Source organism: Centruroides sculpturatus, unplaced genomic scaffold (genome assembly GCF_000671375.1).
Source record: "Centruroides sculpturatus isolate CEXI.00-Female unplaced genomic scaffold, Cexi_2.0 scaffold500, whole genome shotgun sequence".
Classification (NCBI taxonomy): domain Eukaryota; kingdom Metazoa; phylum Arthropoda; class Arachnida; order Scorpiones; family Buthidae; genus Centruroides; species Centruroides sculpturatus.
In genome coordinates this window covers 503,712-522,549 of record NW_019384780.1, presented here as the reverse complement: position 1 = coordinate 522,549, position 18,838 = coordinate 503,712, and the positions used below count along the sequence as shown (strand labels likewise).

Genomic DNA, 18,838 nt, shown 5'->3' with positions numbered 1-18,838 from the left:
TAGCCCATACATTTTTGGAAAAGGACCGTTTTTTTCGTAACGCTATGGAGATAACTCAGGGGAAGAACTAAAGAATATCTATATAGATACAAATTGAGTTATGACCCAGGTAAAACTTTATAGCAAGCTATAGAAAATTTTAAAACTTATCATGGTTCAAAATACTCACCCAGCTGTTGCAATTCCTGTAATCATCTTGTAGGTGGTTATTTTCAATATGTTTTTTCATACTAGCGACTAATCCAACCATTTCTTTCCTACATATTTTGAATTGCACTCTGCATGCCAGTTTTCCTGGATTTCCAGAAATTAGTTTGTACTGGTTCCAGATATTATCAAGCCTTCTTCCTGCACTCATTTTTACTTAAGTAAAAATGAGTGCAGGAAGAAGGCTTGATAATACATGGAAGCAGTACAGACTAACAAGTACTTAACAAGTAACAATGATAATAATAATAATTTTACTTAACAAGTAACAATAATAATAATAATAACGTCTTTTTCCATCCAAGTAATATTACAATACATTAGTTGTATTGCTAACAGTATTAACTGGCATGTGCTGTCAGAAAATCTCCTCTTAGTGATAAAAGTCTCGTGTCACGTGCTTTCATGGCCCATGAGAGTGATAAAAATTTCCCATTCCCACACTCACATTCCGCTCACAAGTCAGAAAAAGTTTATTTACTAAATTTATGTAATATAACATTTTTTTAAAATTTAAAACATTGTTTTAAAACATTATTTTATAATGTAATATAAAACTGTTTTAAAACAAAAAACAAAGGCTTCTAAATAAAACGTGTATTATTGTTTATTTTTTAAAGAAAAACATAAATTTTCCAACCCTGCTTAAGAATGGGTCATTAAATTCATAAAAAAAATCTAAAGAGGATGAAATAAAAGACACAATTAAACCTAAATGTTTATTACAGAATAAATTACTCTGCAAGTAAATTTTTAAATATTTTTATTGAAATAAAAAATTAACTATTATTATTTGAATTTACCTTCCTCTCTTCTGCACCAAGTCTCTAATTTATCCAGATTTTTTCACATTGCCCCTTCATCTTCTATTGACTGGAATATAGTGATATGCTTATTTTTTCTATGCAATTTGCACTTATTCTTTCCACGTGTCCTAAGTATGCTAGTTTTGATATCTTAAGTGCTTTAACTATATCACATTTGTGATATTTTGCATATATTTTTTTGTTGTCTTCTTTTCTATTTACCTGTCATAGCATATTTAATGAGACTAAAAATTCTCCTAATTGTTTTTTTTTTCAAAATGGAGGGCATTTGATATAGGGTTGGCTAAGTTTTTGCAACATCCATAAATCGAATGAAGGTTTTGTATATTTTAATTTTATTTTTATTTGAGAGTGTATATTAGAAGAAAGTAAGTATCGTAGAACAAGGAATGCCTTCTCTATTTTCGAACTAGATACGTGCTTGATTTCTATGTGAATGTTATCTTTAAAATAAAAGTATGAATTTTTTGCATTTCTAGAAAAGGATGTACAATTTTATATTTTATAAGTTAATAGCACATTTAAAATAGTGTTAATTTATTTTTTATTAAAATTTAATTTTAAAATACATAACATCTTTTATACCGTATACAGGGTGTATCAGAATGACGTTTTAAAAATTTGGGGTATTGTAGAGGATGAAATTTTGAACATTTTGATATAAGGAACCTACAGCCGGAAATGTGATATAAAGTTTCTACAGCACTTTATACGTTCTATGCGGTCGGTTTGCTGAATGAAACAGCAGAATATAGTATTTATGACAAGTTTTATTGAAAAAAACAGTAGAGTACAATCAAACTGTACATCGAATCAGTGGCTGCACTACTTTAGAGTAAATGTCCAATGTGACGACCACCAACTTCGTTACATAATATACAACGACGAACCATGTTTTGTCCGACCCTCTGTAAGATGCCACGCTCCCCTCTGATGGCATTAAATGCTGTAAAGATGCACTCCGTAAGCTCATGAAAGTTCCAGTTGTTGCGTACATAAGGGACTCACGTTGACTAGTTATGTGTTTACAGCACAGCGCCAGTTGATGCAAGGGGTGACCTGAAAGACTACAAGCACTAAGTACACAACGTCCTGTACACGGGCGCAATTAGACCACTGTAGTTGTGTGTTTACAGTCTTCCATCAGCAGCAATAACATGACGTCAATGGACGGAAGGGTAGCTACCAAAGTGAAGGGCGGTCATTCACTTCCTACTGCTGTAGACACTTTAGTTCGAATTTTCGGCTATAGGTTCCTTATATCAAAACGTTCAAAATTTCATCCTCTACAATGCCCCAAATTTTTAAAACGTCATTCTGATACACCCTATATACAGTACATGTTATTAGGCTAGCAGTAATGGCAAAACTTCACTATTAGTAATATATTATGACGTTCCAGGGCCTTAGGCACAGAAGATTTCCTCCACATTATTTTACGATACCACAAACTAGAAACGTTTAATTGTAGCTATAGAATAATTATAAATTATGAAATACAGGGTGGTTATAATTAAAGTTGCCCTACTTAGACCTGTATAGAGCCCGTTCTCGTCGACGTATTTTGATGAAACCTGGTATATACGTTATATGGACCATGGGAAAAAGGAAAATGCAGGAAATATTTTGTTTAAATTTCTACCACTAGGTGAAAAAATGGCGCATGAGCACATAATGGAAACACGCAAAAAGTTTTTATTCGCATTTGTTCAATGTGCAATCTACAGGGCGAGGCAGAAAGAACGTTCTTATTTGGAACGACAATAAAAAAAACGCAAAACAAGATAGAGAAACAAATCTTTTTTACCTGATAAGTACACAATATGTCATTGCCATCCATTAGGTTTTGAAGAGTACATCAGTTAAATGGCGACGTCAATGTCGATGCAATTTTACCCTAAACACCGGAGTTCGATCGGGGGTTCGCGCCTCACTCGGACGAGCTGGCAGCAAGAGTTTTTTCCGGGTTTTCCTCCTTGCCAATGACGCCTGAATAGGGGCCAGCTTTTTCTTCAAGTCCTCCCGGAAGGCATTCTGTCTCCCTTTCTCGCGGGGGTCGTCTCCTATAAGGCCAGTTTTGGTTACTTTGTGACCTCTCTCCTATCTTCCTCGGATTGGTCGTCTTCGATAAGACCACTTCTTCGGTCGCTGTGCGGCCACCCCCCCCGTTCCTTCGGAGTGACAAGCGCAAAGCAATAACGCTCCACTATCGTCGCTGATGAAATGATGATGCAATTTTGAAAGACTCTTTCGGAAATTTTGCATTGATCTGCGGACCATGTCCAGTGGAATCGCTATGATTTCTTGCGTAATTGCTGTCTTGAGTTCTTGCAAATTTGTTGGTCGGTATTGGTACACTTGATTTAAGATTAAAAAATCACATGGGGACAAATCCGGCGAACGCGGTGGCCAATATCACCCTATAAAGAGGTGATATTGGCCAATATCACCCCGTAACGAGACAAGATGGCCCGGAAACAAGTTTCTGCTTTGGTGTGCCTTAGGTGATTTCGGTGCGTGGGGTCCTTATTTCTTTGAAGAGGGCGGTGTAGCAGTGACAGTAACGTCAGAGCGCTATTGTGAATTGCTTGAGAATTTTCTCCGTCCATTAGTTAACGGTTTACTCAACGATCATGATCCGGAAGATGTATGGTTTCAGCAAGATGGTGCCACATCGCATACCTCTAGAAGGTCACTTGGAATTCTCAGAAACTCCGGAGTTTCCGGGCCATATTGTCTCTTTACGGGGTGATATTGGTTGGCCACCATGTTCGCCGGATTTGGCCCCATGTGATTTTTCTATCTCAAATCAAAAGTGTACCAATACCGACCAACAAATTTGCAAGAACTCAAGGCAGCAATTATGCAAGAAATCATGGCGATTCCGCTGGACATGGTCCGCAGATCAATGCAAAATTTCCGAAACAGACTTTTAAAACTGCATCGACATTAACGGTCGTCATTTAACTAATGCACTCTTCAAAACCTAATGGATGGCAATGGCATATTGTCTACTTATCAGGTATAAAAGATTTCTTTCTCTATCTTGTTTTGTATTTTTTTATTGTCGTTTCAAATCAGAACATTCTTTCTGCTGCACCCTGTATTTTCATCAATCACGTGTTCAACACTCCTTACAGCTTGTTCTACAGTAGCTAGATAGATTTGTCAAGGAATTGCAGCAACATGGCTTGTTATGTTTGTTTTCAATTTAGGCAGAGTCCGTATGCTTCCTCTATAGACACAATCTTTCAGATATCCCAACAACCAAAAGTCACAGGGATTCAAGTCTTGTGAATGAGGAGGTCAGGCATTCGGAAAACTCGAAATTACCGGATCGTCTCCAAATTTGTCATGCAGCAGTTCGTTCACTTGTCAGATAATATACGGTGTTGCCCCATCTTGCATTAAGACAGTAGTCTCTAAACATCCTCATTCTTGTAAAGCAGGAATGACGTGATGCAGCAGAAGTTTGCAGTAACTGGCACCCGTCACAGAACACCTTTTAGGGTGTTGTAGTGTGATCTTCTCAAAGAAAAAGGACCAAGAATGAAGTTAGAAGTGAAAACATACCAAACGGTCATGTACGCAGAGTGCAGAGGTTGTTCATGCACATCAGATCTTACAGTACTCCATAATCGGCAGTTCTGAGTATTCACTGCTCCGTCTAGATTGAAATGCATCTCGTCTGACCCACAAAATGTTCCATGGCCATGTATTGTCAATGGCTATTCTAGCCGAAAACCGGTAAGCAAACTCTGTTTGCATGGGCGTAGCCAGAGTTTTGTTATGGGGGGCTAGTGGAGGCCAACCTGACACAAAATTGAATTATTTCAAATTATTGTTCATTATTGGGCACCGAGCAAGCCGTTCACCTTTTTTTTAGTATTCAAAACTTTTATTTTAGCTTTAGGTGTTTACAAATCGACTCAACACTTTTTCGGCTGTGATTTCCTGGGGGGCACCAGGTTCCCTGGGAGGGGACGTGCCCACCCAGGCTCCCCCTCGCTACGCCCATGTCTGTTTGTTGTTCTGGATCTTGAGGGTGCAGAGAGCTTTTGCAACGTGTGGATCTTGTATGGATACCACTGTAAAATGGATCGCATAATTTTTCGAACCGTAGACAAAGGAAGAGTCAAATCACATGACACCTATTGAGCACTCACCGAAGAATGTTGGGAAGCGTTTGCTCCAGGGCTGTAGAGTCGGAGTCGGGAGGAATTTCTGGCCAGAGGACCAGAAGTCGCAGTTGGAAAAAATGTGTCGACTCCAATTCCGCATTTTAAATTTACTTTAGTTGTTTTATTANAGCACAAAATGGAAACAAGCAAAAAGTTTTTATTCGCATTTGTTCAATGTGCAATCTACAGGGCGAGGCAGAAAGAACGTTCTGATTTGGAACGACAATAAGAAAAACACAAAACAAGATAGAGAAACAAATCTTTTTTACCTGATAAGTACACAATATGTCATTGTCATCCATTAGGTTTTGAAGAGTACATCAGTTAAATGGCGACCGTCAATGTCGATGCAATTTTGAAAGACTCGGAAATTTTGCATTGATCAGAGTACATATTTTTCTTTTCTGAACAAGGGGCTGAAAGTAGCTAGATCGCGCACATTTTAGTTGGACTAACTTTTCTGGAAAGATGAAGTTGAAGTGCAAATGCTGTCGAATATGTGTACTCGTTAATGCCCCTTTTCTCCTCTTATTAAATATTTGTTAAAAATTAATTTTTTACACAAATAAATATTAATGTAAGTTAAATATTAAAAATAATAACTATAAAAGTATTTGGGTAAACGACCCAGGCTTCTTTCAGAGTAGGGTCCTCTATGACCGCCTGTGCCCTCCATAAAATGACTTGGTATTTAATTTTGCCAGAGTCGTAGTCGAGTGTTTTTTTACTGACTCCGCAGCACTGGTTTGCTCTGTCAATCACAGCAACGGTGACTTTTGCTCCACAAATTCATTTCAAATCCTTTTTCGACCTCTTCCTGACAATACACCCAACTCTCCAGTCTCATAAAATTTGTTAATCATCCTTCTCAAACCATACCCCGACATAGGCCTTATTCACAAGCCTTTCAAGCGTCGATATAAAGGTTCCTAATTTGCATAACGTCTATTGCAAGCGCCACTTTTCACCTGGTGGTAGAAATTTGAACTAAATATTTTTTTGCATTTTCCTTAATCCCATGGTCCACATAACGTATATACCAAGTTTCATCAAAATATACCAACGAGAACGAGCTCTATACAGGTCTGAGTAGAGCAACTTTAATTATAATCACCTTGGACAATTACAGTAGTAAAATTGCTTATTTTTTTCCAATAGTCTCTCTAAAGATGTGCCTCAGCAAGCCAGCCAGTGGCCGAATCGATAAAATTTGGCTGAATATTGGTAGTTGGTTGAAATTCACTGAATATTGGTAATTGGTCCCGGTTTGAGCAAGGCCACGAGGAGTATTGAATTTTAGCATAATAATATATAGGCTACTTATAAAATATCTATAGAAGTTTTTAATCTATTTTCAGTGCAAATTCATTAAATAAAATAATAAAATATATCTATAAGGCAGTCATTATTGTTATCATTCTTTACGAAAGATTCATTAACGATTTCCTGGTATTTGTTTAAAATTTAAACAGAGGCCAGTTTTCTGTATAAAATTCTCCCCGGAGGCATCTCTCCTTGGCAGATCGCCCATATATTGCATTCATTAACTTATCCATCAATCCAATCCAATTCAATTTTTTAATACGGAATAGTTGTGCGTTTTGATGTTAAAAGCTGGATATATTATACTATTTAGGCTAGCCTATATCTATTTTTATACGCTTTTGTTAACTTGCTCTGTTTATATGTTTGTCCAGAATCTTGTTACTCAATTTTCGCCAGCTTCCCAATTAAATGCTGATCAAGGAATTTCAATAATTCAGTGTTTCATATATAAAACTAAAAGGTAGAAAATAAAATATATTAAAAAATATTTAAATAAACGCTTATTATTCATGTAAATGCACTAAAAGGTGAAGAATAAACTTTTTTCAACTTTCACAGTATTCTTGGTATTATGTGGTTAAAAATAAAACAGTTGGGCGCTCATGGAAAGTCTGTAAAAATTGATAGACCGTGTAATTAAGAATATTTCTTTCACTATTAATTAATTACTGTCTATCAATTACATTTGTGGGTTGCTGAAATAATAATTTAATACTGTAAAAGTTGAAAAAAAATTAGTTTTGTCTTTTAGCGCATTTATGTGAATAAAAAGCGTTTCTTTAAAATGCATTTTAATATTTTTTAATGTATATTTTGTATACAACGAACATATTGTGTGTGTTTTCAAATAAAATAAAGTATTAAAAAGTATTGAGTGTTAGCATAATAATATATAGGCTACTTATAAAATATGTATAGAAGTTTTTAATCTATTTTCAGTGCAAATTCATTAAATAAAATAATAAAATATACCTATAAGGCAGTCATTATTGTTATCATTCTTTACGAAAGATTCATTAACGATTTTCTGTAAAGCAAAGACTATAATTTTAGGAAATATTAAAAAAGTTAATGATAAAGTTAGTCATAATTACAAATTATGGTTCTAGTTCTTATGTCAATGTTAATTCCATTTTATGAGTATAAGAAATACTTTTAGTAATTAAGTTGTCCTCGGTTAATAGTTTTTTATTTTTTGCTACTGATACGTATACATTGAAATTTTTCTTTACCTTGAAGAGAACGAATATGCATTACAATAACAAAATTGATTCCATTAAGTAAATCCTCAGTTTAACAGTTAACTAAATCATTTTAATTTAAAATATTATACAATAATTATCAGTTTTAAAATGTATTTTAAAAGTATAGTTAAGAATTGTGTTATTTTATATTGCAAGCTATTTATAAACAATAAACAGAACCCTAGAGAATATTTTGCAAAATTGATGCAGATTCGTCAAACGGTTTAGAAGCGTATTTAGAACCGATTTCTACACATTATATTATATATATTGACAAAGATATGGAAAAAATTAGTTATATTATACAAAAAAGTAAAGATATGTCATTTTTTGCACGCTTAGTAAGCATACGATTTGATGGATATTATTTATTTATTTGTAAATATTGGTAAAATATATACATAAATATAAATATGGTTAAGACTTACGAGGTATCAGTTATAAGTTACGAACTACGGGTTGTGAGTTATTTCCGATTTAGGAAAAGACAATGTTTTCTAATAACGCACTGCAGCATCGTTAATTATTTTGTCAGAACGGTTAACAAAGCACATCAAAGACAAGCAGTTTTTCGGAAACAAATTCTTTCGAAGAACTTTTATACTTTCTTGTTTTAATTTATATTGTATTTAATGTATTTTTATTCTTATGTAATTATTGTCTTTGTTTTTAGATATATTTGTTAATTTTGGGGGTAGATATCAACTATCCTTTTCTATTTACTTGTAAAAATAAATAAATGAAGTATATAATATAATGTATATAAATATGTTTGTTAATTACAAAATCGCTTCTTAAAAAATATTATTGAAATTTACCGGGAAGACGATCAATAGAAAAGAATGGTGATTTTTATAAAGAAAACAAAAAAAAAATGTATTTTGTCCACCATTCATCTCTAATTTTGTCGCCCAGTTAGCAGTAGCCCAGTTGACCGTCGCTCAGTTGACTGTGTCCTAATATAATCTATCCGATAGAGTAAACCAGAGTTAGATAGTAAAAAAGTTTTGGAAATAAAAAAAGTTGTGAAAATAAATTTTAATTTAAAAATTCCAGCAACGAGTTGCTTTAACTTCTCCTTCGGGAGAGTTGGACGCTGGCTACGAACTTGGCGTTGCTTTAACTTTCCCGGTAACATTTGATGGCACCATCTGTTACGATATTTTATTTTTAAAAATTTTATATTTTTAACTATTATAAAATGGCAAAAAACTTACATTTGAGGGTAGGAATGAGTTTTATAAAAAAATAATAATAATAATAATTGTATAGGCCTATGCTAATAACGAGTAAAATCGTCATTAAGTCCGACCCTACTCGAGATACATAATGACCCCACCACTTTTAACCACCAAAATTTAACAGCATTAACTCCCAATACACAAATCACCCTGCAAAATTTCAGAAATTTTCGACAAAAAGTAAGGAGCGTTATTAAGCTTTACACAGGGTAAACAAAATCGTGCTACACACAAACGTCCATACATACAGAAAACCCCGAAATTTTTTCGACGTTTTAAGGTCTCCTGAGTCCAAAAATATAAAAATCTTGGGGGATCATTTTTTGACCGATCGCTATACTTTTTCTCTGTTATATATAACAGCCGGGAAATTAAAAACTAACTGAACTGGTGTTTTCTTATCATACCAAACCACACAATAACGAGCAAAATAATAGTGCTTTCCGATAAACAGAAACAAAATATGCTAAATCACCATCTCATCCTTACAGAAGTGGGTTAGTTGGTAAACAGTATCGTTAACTATTATAGAAAATTAATATCGTTAAAAAATATCGTTAACTATTATAGAAAATTATTATTAAAAAGTAAAGAAATTCTTATTAATGTCTTTCGGAATGTAAATAGCGTATTTGTAAAACCATAATTTTTATGTTTACCTCAAAATTATGCATATTTGGCTTATCGCCATCCTCGTGTTGAATATGGTTTATTTTTAATTATAATTACTTGAAATATTTTCCAAATGTTATTTATGTACAGAAACACATTCAAAATAATTTTTTTTTTTAAATTGCAAAATAAAAAACTTTCAAATTATCACACTTTACGCATTTGTTTATGAATGAGCCCTCTACCAGAGTCTACTCTGTTATTTTTGACCGATTAGAGGTTGGGGTTGGACTCATTATTCTAGCTTTTAAAGTATTATATACAAGAAGCAAGTCGTTTACTGATTTTAACTTACGTGTATGATTTTCGAGGCTACAGTAAACGTAAACATGCATTAAACAAGTCAGAAACAAAAACATTCAATTTTTTTCACTTACTTTTACAGCAATTGCGCGTAAACAATGCACATATTTTATATTGTATAAAATTATTTTTAAAATAATATTTATATAAAATTACAAATTTGTAATATATAATAGACTATAACCAAATGGTTATTATTTAATCTGTAATGAGCAGAGTTCTAGATCCCGATAGATTTATCTTTGTCTTAAAGACAATTCAATTGATGACGTTTAAAGCACTGCTGAATTGCATTTAATTATAATAAGACAGATATTTGTTTTACTAAATAAAAATTCTTATATTTATATAATTTATCTCTGATCTATCACCCATATCATAAAGTCGGCAGGATGGTCGAGTCGACTAAAGCGTCAGCCTATCGCTCCGGGCGGATTCGGGATCGAGTTCGGGCGATCGGAAAACCTTAGAAATTTTTCAGGGGCCATCCGTCCTGGATATGTTGGGCCTCGTCCCTCGCGCATTGTAGGGCTGGCCGAATGCACGATTGATTGAAAGACCTTCTTAATGCCCACAGAGCGGAAAAATTCAAAAATAATTTAAAAAGTCATATCATAAAAGTGTTATGATAGTACTTAAATTAATATCTGTTATATGTGATTATAATTATGAATATAATTAGTGATCTTTCTGGCTTTAACATTATCTTAGCTACAGCCTGATATTAGCATACTAAAAAACTGGAGTGTGGAAATTTCTTGTAGTAGTGATTGATATTGTAGTTTCTTACTTCCTTTTTTTATTCTGACGCTGTTGTTTTGAATCATTCACAGCATATTAGAATATACTAATAAAATCGATTCCCATAAAATTATTCTAGTAAATTTGGTATTTGAATTCATATGATTTGAAAGGCATATAAACTATAGACATATTTTCGATATTTCATTTCATAATTTATATTAATGCTTAAAGGTGATGTTATTAGTGACTATATATCACGCGCCATAATTATCTTATTTTTCCTTATACCGTAAATGCAATCTATATGACGCATGCTTATCTTCTGAAATACATTACGTAAACACAAAGCTTCATTTTAGCTATGTCCTTGGTTAACTGATTGATATTTACAGGATGAAAACGTGATAAATTATCATACGAAAATTGCAATATTATATTTGTCAGTAATTTCATTTATTTCTAAACATTTTAGAAGCAAATTTCATTCTTTTATCGCATAACAAGTTAATTAAATTTCATATTTAAATTTGTTTATACAGAGTTGAAAGTTTTTTCAAAATAGCTTAGGAAATTACTCTGTTTTTCTGGAATTATAATTTTTCTAATTGTTTTATATTTGATATAAATCATTAAAGGAAATGAAATGTATTTAATAATAATGATACAATTCAAGCTTTTGAGCAGGAAGATCCGGGTTCGATTTTTTTTAGAAAGAATCTTTTTTTAATATTTTACAAAACTTTCGCAAATGCTTCAGAAAATAAAGTATTTATTGTTATTTTTATAGATATGTTTTATAACTTATTAGTTTCAATGAGGAGAGTCCTCTTTTTATTGAAAATATCGTAAATAACAATAAAACATATCTATAAAAATAACAATAAATACTTTATTTTCTGAAGCATTCACGAAAGTTTTGTAAAATATTAAAAAAAGATTCTTTCTAAAAAAAATCGAACCCGGATCTTCCTGCTCAAAAGCTTGAATTGTATCATTATTGAAAATATCGTAAATAACAATACAATTACATTAAAAAAAATTTGTTTTCTATAATTAGTTTTATGTATACACTAGCGAAATGCTTATGGGCCGCACTCGTTGATATAGCCCAAGAAACATGAAAAAGAAAAAAGAGTTAAAGTAATAGGAAGGATTTAGGTTGAAGGTGAAAGAAAGCGAGATAGGACAGAATGAAAGCGAAGATACCCCATAAAACCCCAAGGCCCCGCATCGCCTTTATTCAATTAAAGAAAGAAAGTAATTACAAAGAAAACGTATACAGTAATACCTCGGTTTTCGTTGACTTCAGTTATCATCGATTTTTTTCGCGAAAAATTTGTCTCGGTTTTCGTCGGTTTCGGATTTCGCCAATTGTTTTCGGACGGATTATCGACGAAAACCGAGGTATCAATGTATAGTAATTCTCTATATTTTAAGTATTTTATTTGCTTATATCCTTTATGTTTTTACTTTACATTATTATCATGAACAATAGATGACTGATATCCACTGGAATATATATATTTCAGCAAACGAAACAGTAATAAGTAATGTTTATAATACCAAAATCAAATATATTTTCCTTCTCTGAACTGAATTTATGCTTTTCGCTAAAATAATATTCAATCATTAAAAGATAAATTTTAAAAATACATAAAATTTTAAATATTTTCAATATAAAGTTTTATCCAATGAAGATGTGAATAATTTTGCTAAATTTATAATTTTATTAAACATAGTTTACAGACATAAAATACATATACACTGTCAAAGACCCCTCTGAGAACTCAAATTTGTCCGAAACACAGATGTCTTAGCCGGTCCTGATATATATACATATAATTGTATAAAATAATCTACTAATAATTAATAAAAATATTAATATAAGCATAATATACAATAATAATTTTCATTAATAATTTCTTAAATTATTTACGATCGATTTGAAGAATTCACAGTGTCCTTTCTCATTTATCCCTTGAGGGCACATGATTATTATTGATTTATATTGATAGTACTCATAGTAGTTATTACAAACATTTACAGGAAATTTTTAAAAATAGAAAAATATCGTTAACTATTATAGAAAATTATTATTAAAAAGTAGAGAAAATCTTATTAATGTCTTTCGGAATGTAAAAGGCGTATTTGTAAAACCATAATTTTTATGTTTACCTCAAAATTATGCATATTTGGCTTATCGCTATCCTCGTGTTGTATATGGTTTATTTTTAATTATAATTACTCGAAATATTTAGGATTTAATTAATATTTTCCAAATGTTATTTATGTACAGAAACACATTCAAAATAATTTTTTTTTTTAAATTGCAAAATAAAAAATTTTCATTTCAAATTATCACACTTTACGCATTTGTTTCTGATTTTTAAATAACATTATGCTAAATATTTTGCATTTAAAACATTAGAAGTTCGGGCGATCGGAAAACCTTTGAAATTTTTCAGGGGCCATCCGTCCTGGATATGTTGGGCCTCGTCCCTCGCGCATTGTAGGGCTGGCCGAATGCACGATTGATTGAAAGACCTTCTTAATGCCCACAGAGCGGAAAAATTCAAAAATAATTTAAAAAGTCATATCATAAAAGTGTTATGATAGTACTTAAATTAATATCTGTTATATGTGATTATAATTATCAATATAATTAGTGATCTTTCTGGCTTTAACATTATCTTAGCTACAGCCTGATATTAGCATACTAAAAAACTGGAGTGTGGAAATTTCTTGTAGTAGTGATTGATATTGTAGTTTCTTACTTCCTTTTTTTATTCTGACGCTGTTGTTTTGAATCATTCACAGCATATTAGAATATACTAATAAAATCGATTCCCATAAAATTATTCTAGTAAATTTGGTATTTGAATTCATATGATTTGAAAGGCATATAAACTATAGACATATTTTCGATATTTCATTTCATAATTTATATTAATGCTTAAAGGTGATGTTATTAGTGACTATATATCACGCGCCATAATTATCTTATTTTTCCTTATACCGTAAATGCAATCTATATGACGCATGCTTATCTTCTGAAATACATTACGTAAACACAAAGCTTCATTTTAGCTATGTCCTTGGTTAACTGATTGATATTTACAGGATGAAAACGTGATAAATTATCATACGAAAATTGCAATATTATATTTGTCAGTAATTTCATTTATTTCTAAACATTTTAGAAGCAAATTTCATTCTTTTATCGCATAACAAGTTAATTAAATTTCATATTTAAATTTGTTTATACAGAGTTGAAAGTTTTTTCAAAATAGCTTAGGAAATTACTCTGTTTTTCTGGAATTATAATTTTTCTAATTGTTTTATATTTGATATAAATCATTAAAGGAAATGAAATGTATTTAATAATAATGATACAATTCAAGCTTTTGAGCAGGAAGATCCGGGTTCGATTTTTTTTAGAAAGAATCTTTTTTTAATATTTTACAAAACTTTCGCAAATGCTTCAGAAAATAAAGTATTTATTGTTATTTTTATAGATATGTTTTATAACTTATTAGTTTCAATGAGGAGAGTCCTCTTTTTATTGAAAATATCGTAAATAACAATACAATTACATTAAAAAAAATTTGTTTTCTATAATTAGTTTTATGTATACACTAGCGAAATGCTTATGGGCCGCACTCGTTGATATAGCCCAAGAAACATGAAAAAGAAAAAAGAGTTAAAGTAATAGGAAGGATTTAGGTTGAAGGTGAAAGAAAGCGAGATAGGACAGAATGAAAGCGAAGATACCCCATAAAACCCCAAGGCCCCGCATCGCCTTTATTAAAAATAGAAAAATATCGTTAACTATTATAGAAAATTATTATTAAAAAGTAGAGAAAATCTCATTAATGTCTTTCGGAATGTAAAAGGCGTATTTGTAAAACCATAATTTTTATGTTTACCTCAAAATTATGCATATTTGGCTTATCGCCATCCTCGTGTTGTATATGGTTTATTTTTAATTATAATTACTTGAAATATTTTCCAAATGTTATTTATGTACAGAAACACATTCAAAATAATTTTTTTTTTTAAATTGCAAAATAAAAAACTTTCAAATTATCACACTTTACGCATTTGTTTCTGATTTTTAAATAACATTATGCTAAATATTTTGCATTTAAAACATTAGAAAACCTGTTATAAGTCATAAATATATAATTATAAAATAATTAATCTCAGGAAATCATTAGAAGTAGATGACAACAGAAATTTGTTTCGTAAGTTAATTTATTACTCGAAAAATACATGACAAGGTATTTTAAATTAATAATAAGGAAAAATAGCGTATAAACAAAACTTGTGTATATATATGTTCGGATTTTGATCTAAACTATCGCAAAAATCTTTAAAGAAAATAATAAATAAATAAGCAATTAAAATTTTTATTTTTCAAGGTGAGCCAGTTGATACTCTGACAGCAAATAGAAACAATCATCTAAAGGTAAGAGAACAGGATACACGCTTTAAAATCCTCTTATAAAATATTTTATACATTTATAAGACTATTTTTAAGACTTTATTTTTCATTATCAATTAAAAATACATTAAATATATGTAATTAATTTTGAATTTGGATAATATACATCGATTATTACATAATTTATCTTATTGTTTACATTTTTAAATATTTAAATAGTAAATATCGATATTTACTATTTAAAGTTTGTCGCAGAATGATATTTACTATAGCATTTTGACTATGTACAGTACAATAGTTGATTCTGCTGACGTATTTCTAATAGACGATACTTGTTTTCGTGATAAGGTTTGGCCACCCCTGCTATATAGATTATAACTATTATTGCTCGAATAATTATAACTTCTAAACAATATTCTCTTCGTTTTATTTCAATAAAATTAAGTCAAGTATTCGATATTATTCACTTATAAACGGGAATATTAGTTTTGTATGGTTTCGTGTCTTTCTATTGATAACAAAGAAGACACAAAAAGTTATTGGGACATGTGACAAGCGGAAGAAATTACTTAATATGTTTGCAGAAAATTATATCGATAGTATTGTATACACAAAATATACAGTCGTAGAGAATATCTTTTAAAATTATATACTATTTATATATCTAAAATAAAATTTCAAGATACAATATTGATAGAGATAAGTATTTTTGTTTATAGAATAGTCTTTAAAGAAAGTAGAGAAAAGTACTATTATGTAAGTTATAACAAGGCGTTTATAAAAATAATTAGAAGATATTAATGTGTATTTTATAAATAATAGAAAATTTTCTGAAAAAAACAACCGGACGTAGTTGATCGAGCTCGTTTGTATGTTTTAAGCATTTGAAAATAACAGAGTGGGACAACAAGAAAATATATTTGTGCTTTTCCGTAAGTGTTCTATTCTTTTAAACAAGTTTAATTGGTTTAAAAAACAAGAATACTAATATAAAACAAAATGTTTATCACATAGTATCATAATTGTTGTAATATGTTAAATAAATGTTGTATTGCTAAAGGTTCTTCAATCTGATAATATAATATTCTTATAGGCTATTTAACATATCACATGAATTATTCTTNATAGCGCTTCGATAATACAACGCTTTTCAATTATATTTATTTTTATTATTTTTGGAGCCTCCTTTCTCTTAAGAGATTTTCGGTATATTTTATTTAGTATTTTTACTTATGTGTCGTTTTCTTAGGCCAAAGAGTTATTGCGCACTTAATAATGATATTACACGTGTAAATATGTTTTTAGGCTTTTATATGCACTGGCAAATGGAGGAAAAAATCTGTTTCGTTTTAAGACGATATTCGTTTTACGGCGGTGGTTTGAAACCTAACCCAATATATTAGAGAAATGCGCCTGTACACTTATGTGTATGGACGTTACGTGTAAATATTAAAGCCTTTATATACAAGACGAGGCTTTAGTATACAAGAGAAAAAAACAAGTGTATATATGTTTTCTTGTCTTCTTTGATTTTTGCGTTTATAAAATTCTATTCTTTCAACATATAGTACACATGAATTTTATTTGTAGTCTAATATAGGCCTATATTTTTTGAAATTTTATACGTTTGCTTTAATGTAATATTTAATTAATGTAAATTATTTATTTATGAAAAAAATTTAATTATTTAACTAGATAAGAGTTATTTAACTGAAAACTTTAAAATCAGGTCATATTTACGTCATATTTTTTGTTGTATTCTAGCAATAACTGATGATTTGTAGCAAATTCTGCATTTTGACCAAGCATTTATAAATATAATAAATTCAGTTACAATTAAAGACCCTTGCTTAATTTACAATATTCATTACCCTTATATAATATTTTGCAACGTGACAGTTTTTATTAGGCTTTAGTTTCCTCCTACATCCGATAATTTTCTAATAAAATAAATGTCTTCGTATTGAAGGTTATATTTGAAAAGTGTGCGATTTGCATTTAAAATTGTGTAAATTGTTACGTAATTTTTAAAATCAAATTCTAATAATAATAAATTTAGTATAAATCGTGACTAAATATCATTCGATGTGTTCAAAAGTACTCTTGATTACATAAATTATATTACTGAATAAGAGAAGTTTATTGTTATGTTATTTACTTTAAAACATTATTTTTGGATGAAGCCTTTATATATACTATCAATATGTGTAGGCATACCTCGTTTTATAGCGCTTCGATAATACAACGCTTTTCAATTATATTTATTTTTATTATTTTTGGAGCCTCCTTTCTCTTAAGAGATTTTCGGTATATTTTATTTAGTATTTTTACTTATGTGTCGTTTTCTTAGGCCAAAGAGTTATTGCGCACTTAATAATGATATTACACGTGTAAATATGTTTTTAGGCTTTTATATGCACTGGCAAATGGAGGAAAAAATCTGTTTCGTTTTAAGACGATATTCGTTTTACGGCGGTGGTTTGAAACCTAACCCAATATATTAGAGAAATGCGCCTGTACACTTATGTGTATGGACGTTACGTGTAAATATTAAAGCCTTTATATACAAGACGAGGCTTTAGTATACAAGAGAAAAAAACAAGTGTATATATGTTTTCTTGTCTTCTTTGATTTTTGCGTTTATAAAATTCTATTCTTTCAACATATAGTACACATGAATTTTATTTGTAGTCTAATATAGGCCTATATTTTTTGAAATTTTATACGTTTGCTTTAATGTAATATTTAATTAATGTAAATTAGGAAAAAAATGTACTGAATTTAAGATCAAATATTTTAATTTGTCAAATATTAATTTGAAAAAATATTAAATTCATAAATATGATTAAAAATAATATTTTATTAATGTGACTTTAATTAAATATCCAAGTTTGTTTTAAATAAATTGAATTTTAACGATTGATTATGTAGAAAGTCCGTATAATTAGACATGTAATAAATTAATCCTGAGTCATGTTTCTTAAATTTTAAATTATGTAAAATATAGGCTAATTCTAATTCTACTAATCCTATAAATAAAATTAACAACTTTCTGTATTTTTCTTCTTTTTTATTTTAAAAGTAATTAAAATAAAAAAAGAAGAAAAGTTTAATATATAAAAAAAAGTTTTAAAAGTAAGGCGCTCGTTAATTAATTACATTTGTTTTCATTTAAAAGGAAAAATGGAAAATACTTGTTAGATATTTGTAATTTATTCAGCATTCAGTAGTTGCAAATATTTCTTAGAATTTTAATATTTATTCTTTTATTACAATTGAATTGTACTTGATGATAAATTAGGACAGTTCTTAATATTTCAAATATCGAAATATCTAGAGAGAAGACACCATTAACGCATGAGCACACCCGGTCATGTTCGGGGACCTCGTTTCTTAGGGGCCTCATGTGAGACAAGGTACTTCATTGTTTATTATTAATATTCTTGTTCTAAATGTGCATCTGTTTAATGCACCTAAAAATTGATTCAGGATCTTCAAAAGCACGTCCTATCTAGAGAACAGTAAGATCCACTAGGACTTAGAAAAGTCTTTTTTAGTAATCAAGATTCAAATAATACCCAGAGTTTCTAGCTTGAATTAATTCAATTCCAATTATGTGATGCCTTTATTAGGAGTGTTCCTGTTTCAA

The 18,838-nt window shown here is 30.2% G+C and overlaps 1 protein-coding gene across 4 annotated transcripts in view; it reads left to right on the top strand.

Moving 5' to 3' along the window:
• Nucleotides 1–18,838, top strand: part of LOC111629163 (patched domain-containing protein 3-like) — a 48,961-nt gene that overhangs the window by 10,132 nt on the left and 19,991 nt on the right. Inside the window, exons 1-3 of one of the 4 annotated variants that reach the window (XM_023373040.1) lie at nucleotides 15,075–15,213; nucleotides 16,012–16,121; nucleotides 18,527–18,605. The gene's annotated coding sequence lies outside the window, so the exon portion shown is untranslated. Of the gene's footprint in view, nucleotides 1–15,074; nucleotides 15,214–16,011; nucleotides 16,122–18,526; nucleotides 18,606–18,838 lie in introns of those variants that run through there. The other 3 variants (XM_023373039.1, XM_023373038.1, XM_023373042.1) reach the window with 3 other exon arrangements.